The following is a 17723-nucleotide window of genomic DNA, read 5'->3' on the forward strand; positions in this document are numbered from 1 at the left end:
TGCCACCTCCCACAGGAGGGTGGAGTCGATGAGGAGAAAATTGAGCTGCAGGAAAAGACCAATCAGCTTGAACACTCACTCTTTCAGCAAGAACAGGAGTTAGAGTGGACCAAAAGTAAAGTTAAAGACACAACTGAATCTCTTGACCAATCAGAAACCCTCCTTAGACAAGCAGTGGGGGAAATTAAAGAGCTAAAATTACGAGTCAAGGTTTATAGCAAACTTAGAGAAGCTGACCAAAAACGCATGCAAGAAATGCGAAGACAGCTAGAGGATAGGGACAGAGTAACCCAATCCCCGCTACAGCAGGAAAACAAGGAGGAGTTGGCTGATACCAGAAGAGAGTTCCAGCTCTCATGTGAGACAGCCAAACATACTCCCTCCTACAAAACACTCCCACCAGAGAGAGACAAGGCTGCTCCCCTTTGCCAGCCTCAGGAGGATGGTCTCCACGACCACTCCCACAACTGATCCCACAGGATCATATGACAGAGCGCCAGAGAAATAGCCCTCCACCTACTCAGGTGAAGACGGCTTACTCCCCTCGGCTGCATCCGCCGCCCACTGCTGACCATGACTTAAGCCCCTCTGACAGGGACTTAGACAAAATCGCTCGCCACATAACACGCTTCGAGCCTGAGTCTACAGGCTCAAATGAGACCAGTATCTATCTAAAAGATATTGAATACTACTTGCGGAAATTCCCTGCTGCCACCACTGACGACAAGATTTACCTGATCAAGGTGACATCTAGTCGAGAGGTCAGCAGCTTTATTGAACGCCAGCCCAGGTATGTCAGACAAGATTATGACTCGCTCTGCCAGGCACTGGTAGAGGAATATTCTGACTTGACAGCACAATCAGGTCTAACAGCTGCACTTGCTGTTAAGCAAGGGAGGCCAGAACCTCCTCAGCAGTACTACAACCGACTCAGACAAGCGTACTTTGGTACCAAAAATGAGCCCGATATGGAGGAAGAGTTAAACTTCAAATATCTTTTTATCCAAAACCTCCACCCCACTACCAGTCATCATCTGGGTGTGGCAGCCTGCCCACGCACCCAAACCAGTCGACAGCTACGGGAGTTAGCTACAAAAGGTTTTGAAAAGCAGAGACTCACCATGACGAGGCATCCTGAGCCCCATGGTGTCCTCACTCTCAGCATCAATTCCCTACAGGTGGAGCCAAAACGAGCTCCTGGTCTTGAAACACCTGCGTCAACCTGCATCACCTCCCAGAATTATAGACCAAGCCAGAAGCAGAGGTGCAGCCTGCCTCAGCAAAATGAGCATGGTCGACGTCACTCAGAGCCATCTTGGTCTGAGAAGAGCCAAAATCTGAGGCCTGAAACCCATCGGCCCAGGTACACGCCCAACCGCTGTGAAACCCACCTCTTTTCACGGAAGGGGGGACACAAGCAGCACAAATCCCAAAACAATTGGGACAGGCGATCTCAGAGAGCTACACTCCAGAGATCCCACTATAGAGACACAAATACCGATAACACTGAAAGTGAGTCTGACACACCCACTTTTAGTAAGGAGGAAATTACAGCGCTTAAGCGCCTGCTCCAACCCTGTCCAAACAGGAAGATAAGAAGGCAGAGCACTTGGCCGCAGCTGCTGCAAAGCCAAAGTCCCCTTCTCCTGACACTTTGTCAAAACGACTGACACGCTCACACAGATGGACTGAGAGAACCGCTCCCTCCAGGACACTCCTGGTGGTACAGTCCGACTCAAGAGAGATCCTCTCACAGAGTCCAAAGCCACTCAGGGCAGTCCGCCCTCCCAACACTTCTTGTGTCACCTTACTGAAAGGGGAGTTTCACGGAAATTCTACCTGCCTGTAACACTTGAAAACACTCTGGTGCAGGAAGCACTTCTTGATTCAGCTGCAGACATCACTATAATGTCATCAGCCCTCTTCAGGCAGCTACAGGCTATGACCCGCTCCCACACAGACCTGAAACTACAGACTTGTGACATTGAGGTCCAGCCACTCGGCCCTGAAAACCTCAATCTGACAGCCATGACATTAGTCCACATGTCTATCGGTCCCATGGACCTCATCCACCCGGTGTATGTCTCACCATTTGACGCCATTCCTCTACTCATTGGCAAAGACTTCCTTAACCGCTTTGAGCCACTGCTTGACTTTCAGAACTTGACGATCTGGGCACAGGTGAAACGACCCCTGCCTATCTCACTGTCTGAATACATCACAGAACGAGAAACCCGCCTCTGTGCTTTAGTTACCACCTCAAATGACGCACTGATCCCCAAAACCACTCCACTGGATTGGCCGATCAGCACCGACACTCATGACTGTGAGCTCAAGACTCCAGAGATGGGGCACATGCCTTCTTCCTTGCCTCCTGACCTCTCTAAGGAAGTGATTCACACTGAGCCTTCAAAGGCTACTGTCAGCCTTTCTTTTTGCCGCTTACCAGCGACTCTGTTCCCACAGGCAACATGACCAATGACAGACAGATGGGTGCACAAACTGTCACCGCCTTCCCTGTCAACACTTCACCAGAGCCATCCTCCATGACTTTACATAAAGGCATGAGAGGGGGGTCAGACACCACATATATTCATCCTACAGCTGAACTTGACACCAAGTTTACAGCACTAGGCAAACAGGGTGCTGTTAAAGACACACCCCAGCACTCCCAAGCGGATTTGCTCCCCACCCATCCCGCCCTTATGACTTGCGATGCCACCAGAGCCCAGGCAGCAGGCTTGTCTGTGACAGCCGCCCCTGCGCCACAAATCTCAATCCCTGACTCTCTTGGTGACTCTGACCTAATTCGGCTTCAAACTCTTGATCCCGCCATTAGCAAAATGCTCCTCTGCCTTTCTGACGCAGAGCCTGTCTCCAACACTGAGCTTGATTCCATCCCTGGCTTGAAACACCTTTACCTGGTGCGCTCTTCTTTGCGTGTCGTCACGGGCATTCTCTCGTATGTCTCAGACGCCCGCACTTCACCTGCGTTCGTGGTGCCTCAGAGCCACAGGGGGGTGATGCTCATGCACGCCCATGACTCACCTTACAAAAGCCACAAAGGGTTCAGTGCAACCACAATGCACTAAAACAAGTAGCATATTGGCCAAACATGCAAAAAGATGTAGCAGACTACATCAAAACCTGTAAGGTTTGCTGCCAGTCTCAACCAGCAAAACCGTCACACAGAGCCTCCTTACAACGGAGAGGCATTTCTTTTCCCTTGTCAAAGACACAATTTGACAGGAGGAACCCCTAACTGAACCAGCCAGAGGAAATAAACATTTCCTCGCAGGCAAAATAATTTAGACAGCACACAAAGATGCAAAGTCTATAACGACCAAAATGCGTCTCAAAACAAGCTCCGAAGGGGGGACAGAGTGTGTCATCACATCTCTGCTCCACTAAGGAAACAGGACGGCCAGAGAACAGGAAGACTTGCACACAAGTTCTCTCCCCACTGGACCGATCCTTCTGTGGTCACAGACAAACATTACCTGTCTGGACCGAACTAAGCTTCACAAAAATCCCATGGGACTTGTCGGGACGATAACGTCCTAATAAATTAATAATTAACAGAAATCCTCAATTAGGGACGATAGCTGCTAGTGGTTAAAAGGTCATTAGAGTTCGCGTGCGTGCCTTGTAAAACAGAACTTGGAAGCCAGGTATCTTTTACTTCGGTCCGCACCCACAGCTCTAGCCACTATTCTGTGTCTCCCTGTTGCAATTTAAACCTCCCACTAAATTACCAGTGGAGGTCTTTAACCAATTAAATTAGAATTTCCAAAAATTTCCACCCACCAGGTGGAGCCGCTCTCAACCTGACCACTTAGTCACAAGTGGGGTTACTGTCTAAATTTATTGCTCCTTAACCAATTAAGAATACCTGCTCCAGAGCAGACATCTTGCAGCAACTGCAGAAATAGAAACCACTCAGAACAGTTCCTCTCAGGACTAAAAGCCGCTTCTTTTATAAAATTTGTTTTGAAAGGGCTAAGACCCTCAGACTAGACTGTTAGCCTAAACAAACCTCAAGCTCACTGCAGCTTATGGTTCTGAATATCATGAATTTCTGAGAAAAATAATGTTGGTCATGCTCACACACGACTTGTCATTTGTTAAGATATTTGTTTTGCTTCCCAAATTAATTTTCCGCTTTACTTTGTTTCAGGTGATTAAGTAACACAGCAGGCACCTGCTACTTTCAGACTAGCTAATTGGGGTTACCCTAAGTGACTAGCAGAATTAGTAGCCTTAGAAGGACATCAACCTGATCACAGATGTTGTGTTTTGCCACCTGCTCTGCTTGACTCCTTCCACCTCACCAGCATCATCAGTACCTGACCAGCAGCTCAGTACCTGACCAGCAGCTCGCCAGCATCATCAGCTCCTGACAAAGTCGACCTGCACCTGACAAACCACACATGTTGTTTCTCATTGCGTCCAAAACGTTACCTATCGGAGGGAACATTTTGGCCGAAGGGGGGACTGTAGTGAACAACGATGTGGATTTGTGCATTTTATATTGAATAAATGTGGAGCTACCCTAAATTCCTTTCTCCTCCCCAGAGAAGATGGGGAGGGGTCAAAGTTGCTTTCTCTAAGTGCTAGCCCGACCATAAAACTGGCACCATTTTGATTCCGAAGCTGATAACGCGGGGCCTGACTGTTAAACTGACAAAGGGACACGAGCCAGCCATTGGCATCTCCCTGAACAGCCTATCAAAACTTACCCCACCACACACGTTTCCGTGGAAACTGACCTTATTCTTTGTTTTATTACCACATCAAAAGGATACTCCTTGTCTCACCTAAGTGTGACATGTTCCAGACACTGAACTTTGGATGACAAAGGACTGCATTCTCCAAAAGACTCAAAGCATCTAATTAAATTTAATTAAATCTTTAGTTACCTGAATATGTTTGCCTCTATTTGAGTAGTTATGTTAACTGTTGTTGCTATCTGTTGTTGATATTAGTGCTGAAAAGAAGTTACTTGTGCAATGTTTTTATTTTCAGCAAGACACTCCTTCATCTGATGTAATCAATGCTTGTTCATAATACTTTCTTACAAAATCCCTTTAGAAATGATGACAAAGAAATGTTTTACTATACTCTTAATCGCCAGCTTGAATTTAAGGATGAATCAACAATATTCCCCGGTTCCTAAGGAGAGACGATCTTTGATTTAATCCAAGCTTTCCTCATGTAACCTGAGCTCCCCCAAGTGGACGAAATAAGTATTACATGCCCTCGTCGGAAATGCGGTTAAATGTATAAAAATCCTGACCAATAATGTGACAATTGTTTCCTGTTACCAAATGCCTAGAACAGTACAACCGTTCAACCATTGAGGTTCGATTGTGGAAAATATTTGATTATAATACGTGCAAATAGATTTCTTTTCTTTAGACATTAAGTTTGGAAAGGCAGTCCCTGGGAAACCTGAGACGCCCCCTGGGGAACCACGCCCCAGACAACAAAAGAGCGACACGCGACCTGCTCGCCAGTCTCTAGACTCTTAGTCTCTTCCCTCTCTCGCTCTTCCACTCTGCCCTCTGGATGCTTCGGCACGCGCGTGGCGTGCCTCGCCAGGCAACACGCCCAGACTCGGCCAGCGAAACAAACAGGCCTTTGTTCGCTGAAGCTACACACCTGAAGTGCCGCGACATCGATCTGCCTTCAGTTTGTTTTATTTTCTTTATTTCTTTTGTTTGTTAAAGTTATGAGTCCGTTAAGTTACACTGGACTAATTCAGGAACGACCAAGTTCCATTTTAAGCCTTTTTCGTCGAGCCAACTTCACCGAGGTCAGACCAAGCCACGTGGTCTCGCCAGCTACAACCAAGGAAACCTGCAAACAGCCGAATTGCCAGACGGAGGAGGCATTTTCAATCAGACACGGAGAACCCCGGACAATCCCTAGCAAAAAGCCAGGATCGGCAGCTAGCGTGGGACCCGTGCAACAGGCCAAAAGCAGGCTGTCGACAAGCAGTAAGACTTAACACACGTCCTGTGATCAGATGTCCATTTTAACTCCTAAATTATAGCATTAGTTTACTTTCAGTAGCTCTTCTATGCCGTATGAGTCGAATGCTTCCCACAATCGAACCTCCAGGCTCATTGTTCAGCAAATGTTTATGTTCCCTGTATCCAACCATCTTTTATCACCTTAGTTAGAGAATAAATTCACTGTAATATAATCAAGAGCTGTGTGTGTTGCCTATTTATAGTTCCTGCCAAGAGAATTTACCCTTTAGATATGAGACTGACTGACTGACTGATTTAAGATAATTGAGCGATTATTAACTAACTGATCACTAGTAATAATTGTATAATTATTCAAAACTACCTAGAGGTCCGGAGACTCTAGGATTATAACAACTCCGGTGGTGCCCTTTACGAGGAAATTCTGATTTTATGAATAATAATTCATAATTGGGTATCAATTCTCATAAATTTATTAAAATGCATAACTAATAAATTTAGGTCCACTACACAGCTTTGGGAGAGTCTGAGCCTGTGCCCAGACTGCTCGCTCATGGGTGTCAAACATGGTCGATTAGAGCTGCCTGCCAGCACTTGCCGCAGCTATTTGATTTAGGAAACCTCTCAAATCCCAACTCGAATGCCACTTCTCCCACCTTCATGCCTTTCGTAACAAGAGTTCAGCAGCCACCGCAGCTATGCAGTCATAAACCACAAGAGGGATGGAGGAAAAAATGCAAAAACAACACTGTAAAGCACAGCTATTAATGGCACTGCTCATAAAAAATCTTCATGGATTTTACCATTTGCTTATCTCCTCATTTGTATATTTCACACCAGTGTGCGTAGTGACACAGAGGCATGATACTCACATACTCAGATCCATCCCTTCCAGCGAACTAGGAAGTGTAACCTGAGAGCAGTAGACAAACACAGTCACCACAGACTAGCCTCCAGAGCTTAGTCATGACTGTTGTGGAATGGAGGCATTCAGGAGAGAAGCAGAGGATGCCTCCGACTGCCTACAGGACCAGTTCAACTGGTGTTTTTATGTAACACAAGAGACATCAGATGTAAATTGTAAATCTGAATAATCAAAAGATGGATAGGAATTAGGCTTAAAGTACATCCAACATTATCATATACGCCAATCAGAGTGGATCAATTTATTTCCTGACAAGCCAAACATCTTAACTTGATCCTTTTCTCTCTCTGTGTGTTCAGACATGAAGGATGATGGGCAGGAATATAAACCGCTGTGCCTAGACATAAAAAGTAGCCTTCGAGGCCTCATAACTAGATCACACATTTAATACACAAAGGCTAACCCGTGGCATTTCTTATTCTGGCAGGCCATGGGAAACTACAGTACAACTCTGTCGCTCTCATTTCTTCCCCATATTAATTACAAAGCTAATAGTTAAGCTTCTGGGAGGCTACGCAAACAGCCAGAATTCCACTTCTTTGTGGAGGGCTGCTGAATCCACCCAGGCAGGCTGGAAATTAGCAAAGGAAGAATGCAAAATGATATTCCTGCTACTGGCATTGTGTGATTTCTTGCCAGGGTTGACTGCACTTAGAGGGTGAAATTTTGTAGTTATGATATTATTGATTTATGGGTGCGGGATATTCACACACAAGGTGTTAGCCAATGTCAACATGCAGAAAAGACAGAAACAATAGAAAACAGCTGCTATATCCTGATGTTAAATGTTAATCCAAATAGGCAATAAAAATTATTTAATTGAGGAAAATGCATTACAAAAACAACAATATCATAGGTGTAGTCTGCCACTTCGACCTGGACCTTTTCAATTTATTCTTTCCAGATTTACCAACATCAGTGCCTCATTTGAAATCCTTTTATGATCAATATCATCTGAGAAGACCAAAGAAACCAATGGCTGCTTGCAAAGCCCTGATGGGACACAGTGACACAGAGCCGGCACAAGCCGTAATCCTGCCATACCCACGTTTGCTTTCTCTAATCTCAGTGCGTGGGCGTGCGGCTGTGAGCAGCTCAGATGGTAAACAAGTTGCGGGACGTGTGGGGATTGTAAAATGAGGGAATCAGCAGAATGAGCTACTGACCCTCTCTGTACCAACACTGACTGGACAACACCCCTACCCAGACCTGCAGATGCACTGACCTTTCTCCAGGGAGCAAGCGATCCTGAGGGCCCCAGTTAAACTTGAGAACTAGGTTATATTCTCACTGAATATACTACTACAGTGAACACCAGGATACCTAATAGGTCGACTGTAAACTGAGGACTGTGGAGAGCAGATATGCAGATATCAGCTGAGCCAAGACCTACCCTGCTTGGTATTTGAGGTTTAGCCAGTGAGTGCATAAACACAGTGTTGGCTTTCGCTCGGGCGGAAACAGAAATATCACTTACATTACTGCTGCATTTGACCAACTCTTTAATTCGCTGTTTAGTGGCATTACTAAGCAATGATTTAAAATAGTAATGCATAGTATTTCTTTTAAGAGGGAAAAAAGGTTACACTTCTGTTAAATATTAAGTAAGACACACCTGTTTTTAAGCTATGAATACCTGAGAAAACTCCAAAAAGCTTGTTTCCCCATCTGCAAGTCAAACCCACGAGAAAAAAATGCCCAATGTAAAGTAGTTAAATAAAGTCTAGATAGCACACATATGCACATCAAACAGACAGCAGAGAGAGAATATGTAAGAGTGGCTTTCTTCCCAGCTTCACGTTGCTCAATCATTTCATCTCCCCCGTGCCAGTTCCACTAAATCGTCCAGCACACCCAGGAGCAGAGGAAGGTCGGCCTTCGTGTGTGAACTGTGCAGAGCTGCAGGCTGATCCAGTAGGAAGGTAACTGAACACCCACACAGAGCCATGAAGCATGATGATAGCTTTACAGAAGAAAGCATGGAAAACAGATTCCTCACAAATTACACTCTAATCCCCGTCACATACTACAAGATGCAGGCGGTAGTTTGATCAAGTGTTTGACAGGTGCAGCACAGATTACATTTTAAACAGTGGATGAAAACTTTAGTGCTTGGCTATAAGTCATGATTCAATAAATAAACAGAAGTGACGGAGTGGGAATGGATTAACTGGAAAGGAGGGGGAGGAGACACACCATAGAAGCAGAGTCCCAATGAATTAATTCCAATGTGAGGAGTCACACTGGGAAGTCACAAGCTTTAAAAATGGCTGTAGGTAAAGTTTATTTTGCTATCATAGATCCAACTGACTAGTCAGAGCTACATTTAATTTAAACAAAACACTCTTTTTCAAAAACATTTTGCGCCTTATTTCCTATGCCTTAGAAACTTTCAAAGATTTTCTTGGTGCACGCCTACCTTGTCTCCATTTGGACATAACGCTTTTAGCCTGAATTGTAAAAGCAAACACTTTATCAGGTTTGGTACCATGCAGCCTGGGCAACCCTACTATGGCCAGGGACACTGCCAGAAATACTCATCAGAAAGATGAACTGCAGTTCGTCAAGCAATCGCTCTGTACTTTTATTTTTCTTTTCTTGTTATACAGGTTAAACCAACACAATAATCTGCGTCAGCTCTAGAGGTGTTGGGAGTAGGGCTGCTCAATTATGGCAAAAATCATTATCATAATTATTTTGGTCATAATTGAAATCACGACTATTAACACTAAAGTACTAATTGATTTAGGAATAACTATGCATTTATTGGACTTTAAAATAAGAAATAATAATTGAAAATTATTAACTTTAAACAGTATCATACAGAGCAAGAGGATGACAGCAACGCAGTGTTTCCCCAAGTTGACTGCTTCGGAGGGTCTGTGTGTGTGTGTGTGTGTGTGTGTGTGTGTGTGTGTGTGTGTGGTTCACAGAGTGGAGCAGAGCAGGTGACAAGTGACCTCCTCGAGTTGACGACAACTTGTTACGTTGATTACGCTGAAATTCAACCGTGGTGTTCTGTCAGGAGGTGCAGTTTCTTAAACCAAAAGCAAGTAAGAAAACTATAAATCCGGTAACGTACTAGCTTTACTAGTAAAGCAAGGCTTAACACACCTGGTTTAGTATAAGTATAAATAATTTTTAAGCCATGAGTAGGGGTTTAAAAGTCCACTTACCGCTAGGCAAACTTATGAACTGTAACTTAAAATTCTGTAGGGTTATACAGATGAATAGCAAGTTGTAGCAGTTACAACCCCGTCATCTTGGCTTGAGCTGAACTAAGCATGTAACTGGCTGAGAGGGAGTGTGGACTTTTAGGGAGGGGCGGGGCCGCCACTGTAACAGAGAGGGTGCACTGGATTTATAACAAAATGAGTGTCATTGCAAAACGGCACACGGCACAATAATCATTTTATTACGGCCAAAAATGTTGTAACGATAAAAACATTTCATATCATTCGATAATTATCTTGATAAATGTCAAATCATTATTTTTCAGGATTAAAGGCTAATTTTTGCCCCAGAATGAAAATTGAACGGCCAGATGGTTAAACTATACTTTATACTATACTATACAGACAAACACTTGATGAAAAAATTTGATTTTTAGCTCTATTTTTCAGTCCCTTTTCCTCAACAAAATAAACATCTAAACAGAAAAATTAAGTGCTAATTTGTTTGTGATTCTAATGAATTAAATCAAATATTTGGCAATATATTGAACACTTGTTATATTGTTATTAATTATATTGCAATAATTATCATTATCGTTTTATTGCCCAGCCCTAATTTTCAATTAATTTAAATTTATGGTTTAGTTAAAAAAAATAGATTTTCACTTTAACTTGGGTAATTCCAATACTTTCCACTGTTTGTAAAGTGTATTTAAACTCAGTGATTGAACAACAGCTGAAAGCAGCAGCATGACTCTGTGTGGGCACACAGAGCGGAGCAGAGGAGAGACAGATGAAGTCAAAGTTATTCGAGTTGACAACAACTCGTTACGTAACACTTAAATTCAACCGTGGTGTTCTGTCAGGAGATGCAGTCACTTAAACCAATGGTAAGTAAGAAAAAGTATTTAAATATGTCATTTGTCTATGAGCAGAGGACATGTCTGGCTAATTTATGCAGAGCAAAACATAGGCTTGAGCTAATAATGGTGGCAATAATGGCAAAAAAACTATTGTTTTGCCCATGATCCTTGACAGCTTGCTGAAGTTTCCCTTACCCCGAGTCAATCACGAGTTTGATGCTGCATTTTATTACAGATGATTGGACTCTGCAAAGTGTCTGCACCCAAACAACTAACAAAAATATACCTGAATAGTTCCTTTGTCTTTTGTAACTTTTTTTTAAGGATTAAAATCGTAAATCATGGAAGATTTTATCTTTAGGCCATATCGCCCAGCCCTAAGGAAGTGCAGTCAATTTGAAAGCGCACTGAACGTGTGCTTCAATGAGATGTTGTTAAAGCCACGGGGTAAAAGGGCAACTATGGTCAACGCTGGCAACCCACAGACACCCCTCCAGCGCCACTCTGGTGAATAAAAGACCAGGACAGACCCATGTAGGTTTATTCACTCTCTTCTGGGGAAAGAACATTTAGTGGGCTTGTTTCTCCACGAGGGCTGCCAGAGAAGAATTCGCCTCTTGTCCAGATAGGCAGATAACAAGGCCCCGCGGCTCCTCCACATAGAACCAAGTGAATGTGAAATATGATGTGGTCTCTAGAGGGATGAACGGTTTACTGGAGTGAAAGCGCCTGAGAGGAAGGTTAACGGCTATAGGCTGAGCAGCTGTTGGATGCTTCCTGAATCCTTATAGCTGAAAAGGACAAGCTGTTATGTAGGTTTCAGAAAATAAAGATGTGTCAGAATAAGACCTGACGAGTTACAGTAAGGCCTACGTTTATCAGGCAACAGCAGCCTGGTTGTCGGTGCTCTCATCTATTGGAGACATGGTTTAGACAAAGTCACGTAACCAAAGTTTTATTTGAGTTATAATTATTTGAGTAGCCAGTGTTTAAGGAAAAAATGGTTAGGTTTAGGTGCAACTATGGCTGATAGACATCACAATGTTGAGCCAGCATCATGACCATCCAGCATGTTCACGACTTGTAACATAATAGGCTACCAAGTTTTTTACCAAGTGAAGTCTATGCAAGTTTTCTTAATCAGACATCCATGAGTAATAGATTGCAATAAAGCAAGTTCCATTTAACAAGACCATAAACCTTCGATAATTGGGATAAGTGTTCATTGGAACTTTGATTGGAATGATTTGAAACGTGACAAATGGCACGTACAAGATGCCTTTCATGAGTCATATAGACACCATGTGAGCCTCTACAACACTATATTAAAGCCACACAGGAAAAACTGCAACTTTGTATTACAGTCCTCTGCACACCTGTGTTTTAAATAAATGTAGTCTTTGACAATCAGAATCATTAATCACACACACAGTGGGAAAGGTAAGATTGAGCAGCTCTGCTATAGTGTTCAAGGGTCAGCAGACTGGCAGAATGTAAACAGTCTCATTGGCCTGGCCTCAGGAATGCATCTCTCACAGGCCTACTGGCCTACTTACTTCGGACCTGCAAGGTGGAAGATGTGGCCAAGAAGTAAGTCTTTAATCCGAAGCTGTGAGAAATTACCAAAGCAAATGGACTGGGGCCATACTTAGTAGTCACACAATTTCAACCAGTGGCTTGGCTGTTAGTCCTCCAAATGTGAGCTGTATGATTCCATGTTTTTAAGTTAAAGATGTATTGAGGAAGGAGGTAACAATTCATCAACCATCTCACATGCCCATACAGGAGCTCAAAAACTTCAGTAATGTGAATTATATCTTCACATAGGTCTTGAGTTTATACTTCTGAACTTTCAGATATATTTAATTCCGAAAACAGTAACATAAAACCCTTGGCAGTATCTTAATGGCTTCTTGGTTTTACAGTGTCTGTCTGACTCAACACTTAAGAATACTGACCTCATTCAGTAAAGGACACAGTTAAAGGAGTAACACGGTAATTGTCCTTCAGTACACTAATTTCCTTACACTAAGTGATTGGTGTAGAACATAACCCTAAAAATGTTAACAACATGGCATCAGCCTCTAGTTACATCTCGCCTTTTAAGGACTTACTGGCGGCAAGCCCTGCTACAGTACACATGTTGGCTTGACGGCGAGCTTCTGATGATTCAACCACAGTAACAGACCTCTTGGCAAAATCCTGACAGTTGGGTTACATCCAGCCACTCATGACACAGCAGGAGCTGCCTTCAGAGGACTTCCTTCAATCTGCCCTTTCATCTAGCAGTGCGTTTCCAAATCCATAGTACTTTGTAAGGTCGTGAGAAGTGGGGGTCAGAGCCAGGCAGGAACTCGCTCTCTCCCTGTGAGGTCAGAGTGACTCCGCTTCACTTTTCCCTCTACACATCCTCAACTACCTTCCACGGATGCAGCGCATGGTATAGACGGTATTGATAAAATGTGCTCAAATCAGCCTCATTCATTTTATCCTGGGTAGCTTCTGAGTATTTAGCATGAGTAGGGCTGGGCGATAAAATTATTTCACTCGATATAAATCTAACAAATGTTCAATAAATGTTCAATTTAATTCATTTCTGACCACAAGTAACCCTTTGGCTTCTTTAACTTTCACTCAGGAGCAAAAAATCAGCCTTTAAACTTGAAAGAAATAATGATTTGACATTTATCGTGATCATTATCAACATCGGCTAGTATGAAATGTTTTATCCTGATAACATTTATGGCCATATCCCCAGCCCTATGCGTGAGTCATACCACAAGGAAAGGGCATTTTAATGGTGTTTTGCCTCCGCAACATGACTCATCTTCAAACAGGATAAATTCTTTATTATGGATTAATTGCAGCATCTAGAGCTGCAGCTATGTCTGTTTTTGTGCGGGGGGACAAAAACAATTATATATAAATAAAACTGTAATGTCAGAATGATGCAAAACTATCTTTGCATCGAAGTTAACAACCAGTGTGGCAGAGGACGCTGCACGCCAGAGGTTACTTATAAAAGTCTGACCCAGCTCCTCTCCAGAAAGCCAGACTACAGCCCTCTCCAGTTCTTCCTTGCACTGAGCCAGCCAAAAAGCAAACATCCTCCTGCTTCTCTGCTCCACATCCTGATCTCTTCGGAGGGAAAACAGTGAGTTATGATAACACACGCTGCTAAACGGAGCTTGCACATCCAGATTAACACTCTCTGACCTCAGAGAAGATGTCCCAAGTCTAGCGATGAAGTTGCTACAGCCTAAAAACGAGGCTGACAGAATGCAACAAAGGTCAGTATCACTGATCAATAGAACAAATGCTCTGTCCCCCCACTGAGATAGGATAAGAGCATTTGTCAAGGCGCCTGTCAGGTCCCCGCCGCTCCATTTAGCCACAGACTGACTCTTGTTGCTTTGTGTTGATGTATGGACCAATCTGGGTCAGCTGGACTAATATATGGTATTGTTATTACTGTTACTATTGTTACTGATGCATTAAATAACATCATGCATCAGTAACAGTATTTGAGGGACTTGACATGATGCCTACATACAACATGAAAGACCTCTGGGCACAAATCAAGTGTTGGTCTGTGTTGTGGACACAACAGTTTACCCCCCCCAAAAAACTCAACCACAACATCATCACCAGCCACCTGCTTGCTTGCCTGCCTTGCCCATAAATTTAATTCAGTTTGTGACTGTAAGTGCAAGAAAACGAGCTGCTAAAGACTGGTCATGTTTCTCTTCACTGTCATGGTCACACAGGTAGCCTTGGTCAGTACATGTTGCATTGCTTACAGCAGGTACAGGGCATATACAAGCATCTATTATCCTTTACTTGCTTCTTTTTCCAGTTCAGCTGTGACTGTAATTACAAAAAAACCTGTCAAAAGTCCTCCAGCCTCTTCACATACTCAGGTGTCAAGCTGTTGACGTGAAAAAGGCATATCTGTATTATAAGGTGCCCTTGCCATTTCAATAAACAAAAATAAGGACAGCTTTTAGACTGCATCATTTCGTCCAAGATAAGGACATTTCAACACAAGTGATTGGGAGTGAATATCGCCACCACATTCCACAGGCTATCCCTTCAGATCTGTAGGCTGATAGCTACAATGAATTAAAATCGGGGTTGGCAGATGACCACTAATGTACCATTACAGCAGTGCGCGTGTACCATGCAGATACAAACGTGGGATTTATTACAGGACCGCGCAGTTAAATCGTTAGCTGCTCTATTAAAACCGCCGGACCGTGACATTCCCAAACGTGCAGAGGTGCAGTCCGCGGATCCCAGGGTAACGAAATTACACCGTGTTTGTCAAGCGACCGGGAGGGACATTACCTTTGAATCCCGCGTGTTTATAATCCACTCGTATATGGCGAGGGTGAATCCATGTCCGTGTGCAGATCCAGATTTCGCGGTAAAATCCACAGTATTTGGTGTATTATTTAAGTGGGCGATGCTTGTTCAGGCCAGAGCAGACAGCCTTACAGCAGAGGAGAAGGCGCAACTTGAAACTGACAGAGAGGGATCGGTCGAAACCATAACGACGACAAGGAGGGGGGGGGGAGCAAGTCTATAAATAACAACACATTCCCAAAACATCGTCAGCGTATTATTTTCACTGTGCTCCGTGCTAACAAATGATTACAGCAGAACATAAGTGGGCTTATTGAGACGAAACTGCGTTATGCTAGAAAGTATCTGAACATTTGAGGTGAGAAACCCCCACTGCTCCTTGGAGTGAGCCTGCGTGTTTTAACTCAGTTTAATCCGATTGGTCTCTTCCAACGTGACGCGGCAGTACTGCTGCCTTCACATGGTGTCAGAAACATTAGAACTGGTTTACACAACAGGGGAAGGCGGACCGGGTTTTATATGACAGCCGTACTGCGGATAAATCATTAAAATCCTTATTTACTGTAAAGTAGCCTAGTCCTTGCTACCTCGTGTGTGATTGTGCACCCTAAATAAATATTTAGCTTCACGTGTGACGTTTTAGACAGGTAAACGTCAACAACTGGTGGCCCTTACACAAGCTGAATTATAATTATTTATAATCTATCCACGGAACAATGAGTGATAACAATCAAGTTGATATCATTCTCAAATTCCACTTTTTTGATAAGTTTATGAAAAAAGAGCTTACTTAAACTAATGTATCACTTAACTTCATGTTGGTATTGAAATTAGAGTTATGTGGCACCCGGCATGGCCTCTGTAGAATTAGGCTAGGCAGCATGGAAAGAAAGGATAGGCAAAGTATTTTAATTGGAATTGAAATTTTATTTCCTCAGTATCAATGCGTTTCTAAGGAAGAAACTTGCAGACAGACTTCCACTGTATTGCATCTTGAAAAATATCATTCCCATTGAATTCCAAAGCCCATTTGTTTGTTTTCTAACAAAGCATAGACATGGATTCTGCTGTGGTTTTAGACGGGCTGAAGTTTGCCTTGGTGGAAAACCACTTAAAATTACAACTTGGGAAAATTATGAGTTTGCAAACAATCGCTTTCAAATGGCAAGACATCACATGGAAAACAGCATAGTGAGTCTTTGGCTGCTTCCCACATACAGAAATATGCATCACTGATACACTGCTTTCTTCTCCCCTCAATCACAACACAATCCAAGGCTTATACTCTTACTACAAAAACATATTGGTACATTAACAGCCGAGCAATCCTGACTATTAACTATTTAAAACTGTAATGATTATCCTAAGTGTCTTGGCTGATTCAGAAGAAAAGGTCAATGACATGCAGGCCCTTGGTAAAACCCACTCAACTATCAAAGTCACTGCTGCTTCAACTGCGTCACTGCCAACAACTGGATCACAGGCCTGCAAAAACAGTGAAATCTCAAAATGTGACTACTCAAGATAAAGTTCATCCAATTTGATCAAAAATAGTCTTTTATCTATATTATTACTGAGTACAATGCTATGCTGAGCCCTTGTCAGGCTTTGCTGGAAGGAGGAACCCTACTGCTACTATCAGCTCGCTGCACGTTAGTCGGGTCTCTCCCTCTTGAGCATCCAGCAAGGCGGACACCTTCCTGTCACCAGACAGATAGGCCTGCATGGCTGCTTTTTGAAAGCACACAGACATATTGCATTTGTAATCCCTCACAAAGACAGTGTGAAACTTCAGCCACGTGGAATGCATCAGTGCTACAACATCATTTTTGTTCCTTCAACAGAGCGTTTATCACTTGACAAGTGACTGGAAATATCTTCAGCACATCTGTTCTGCCTACATACATGTATGTAGGGACAGGTAACAGGGATATTTAATGGAGCTATAACCTATATAAGAGAAGAGATTGCAGATACTAGCCAGATTATTATGGATTGGTTTTATAGGATTGGTTCAGCAGTGAATGTTATTTACTTCAAATACGTGATGCTCGTTCACGGCAATGTCTGTCTTTGGTAGAAAATTAAATAGTCATTAGTATAGCTCCAGACTTGCTTATTATGAGGGTTACATAATGCTTTCTCTTTGGGTGGTAAAAAACAATGCAACGTCTCACATCCTCCTGTAGCACACAGTGAATTTGTAACTCAAAATAATGATTTTAAAACTTGTTATTAAACACATTAGTCACTTAGTCACTGAGTTGAAAGATGAAAAGGCATTTCTGCATTTAAGGTCATATGCATAAAAAAATGTAGCCCTTTCTGACATAATTGAAAAACATTATTGCTGCATCACATCTCACATGTTATTGTGATACTAATATGAGCTTCAAGCCTACGT

The 17723-nt window shown here is 43.1% G+C and overlaps 1 protein-coding gene across 1 annotated transcript in view; it reads right to left on the reverse strand.

Annotated features, from left to right (window-relative positions):
• The window catches only part of LOC119885056 (protein-methionine sulfoxide oxidase mical3a-like), a gene marked incomplete at its 3' end in the record, with an annotated part of 31523 nt that extends 16047 nt beyond the window's left edge, over positions 1-15476 (reverse strand). Inside the window, exon 1 of the mRNA XM_038695307.1 lies at positions 15302-15476. The remainder of the gene's footprint in view (positions 1-15301) is intronic.
• Between the last annotated feature and the right edge of the window lie 2247 nt (positions 15477-17723).

The sequence above is a fragment of the Micropterus salmoides genome, unplaced genomic scaffold (genome assembly GCF_014851395.1).
Source record: "Micropterus salmoides isolate LMB-PRFRI ecotype aquatic unplaced genomic scaffold, ASM1485139v1 Ms_hic_scaffold_3891, whole genome shotgun sequence".
NCBI lineage: Eukaryota > Metazoa > Chordata > Actinopteri > Centrarchiformes > Centrarchidae > Micropterus > Micropterus salmoides.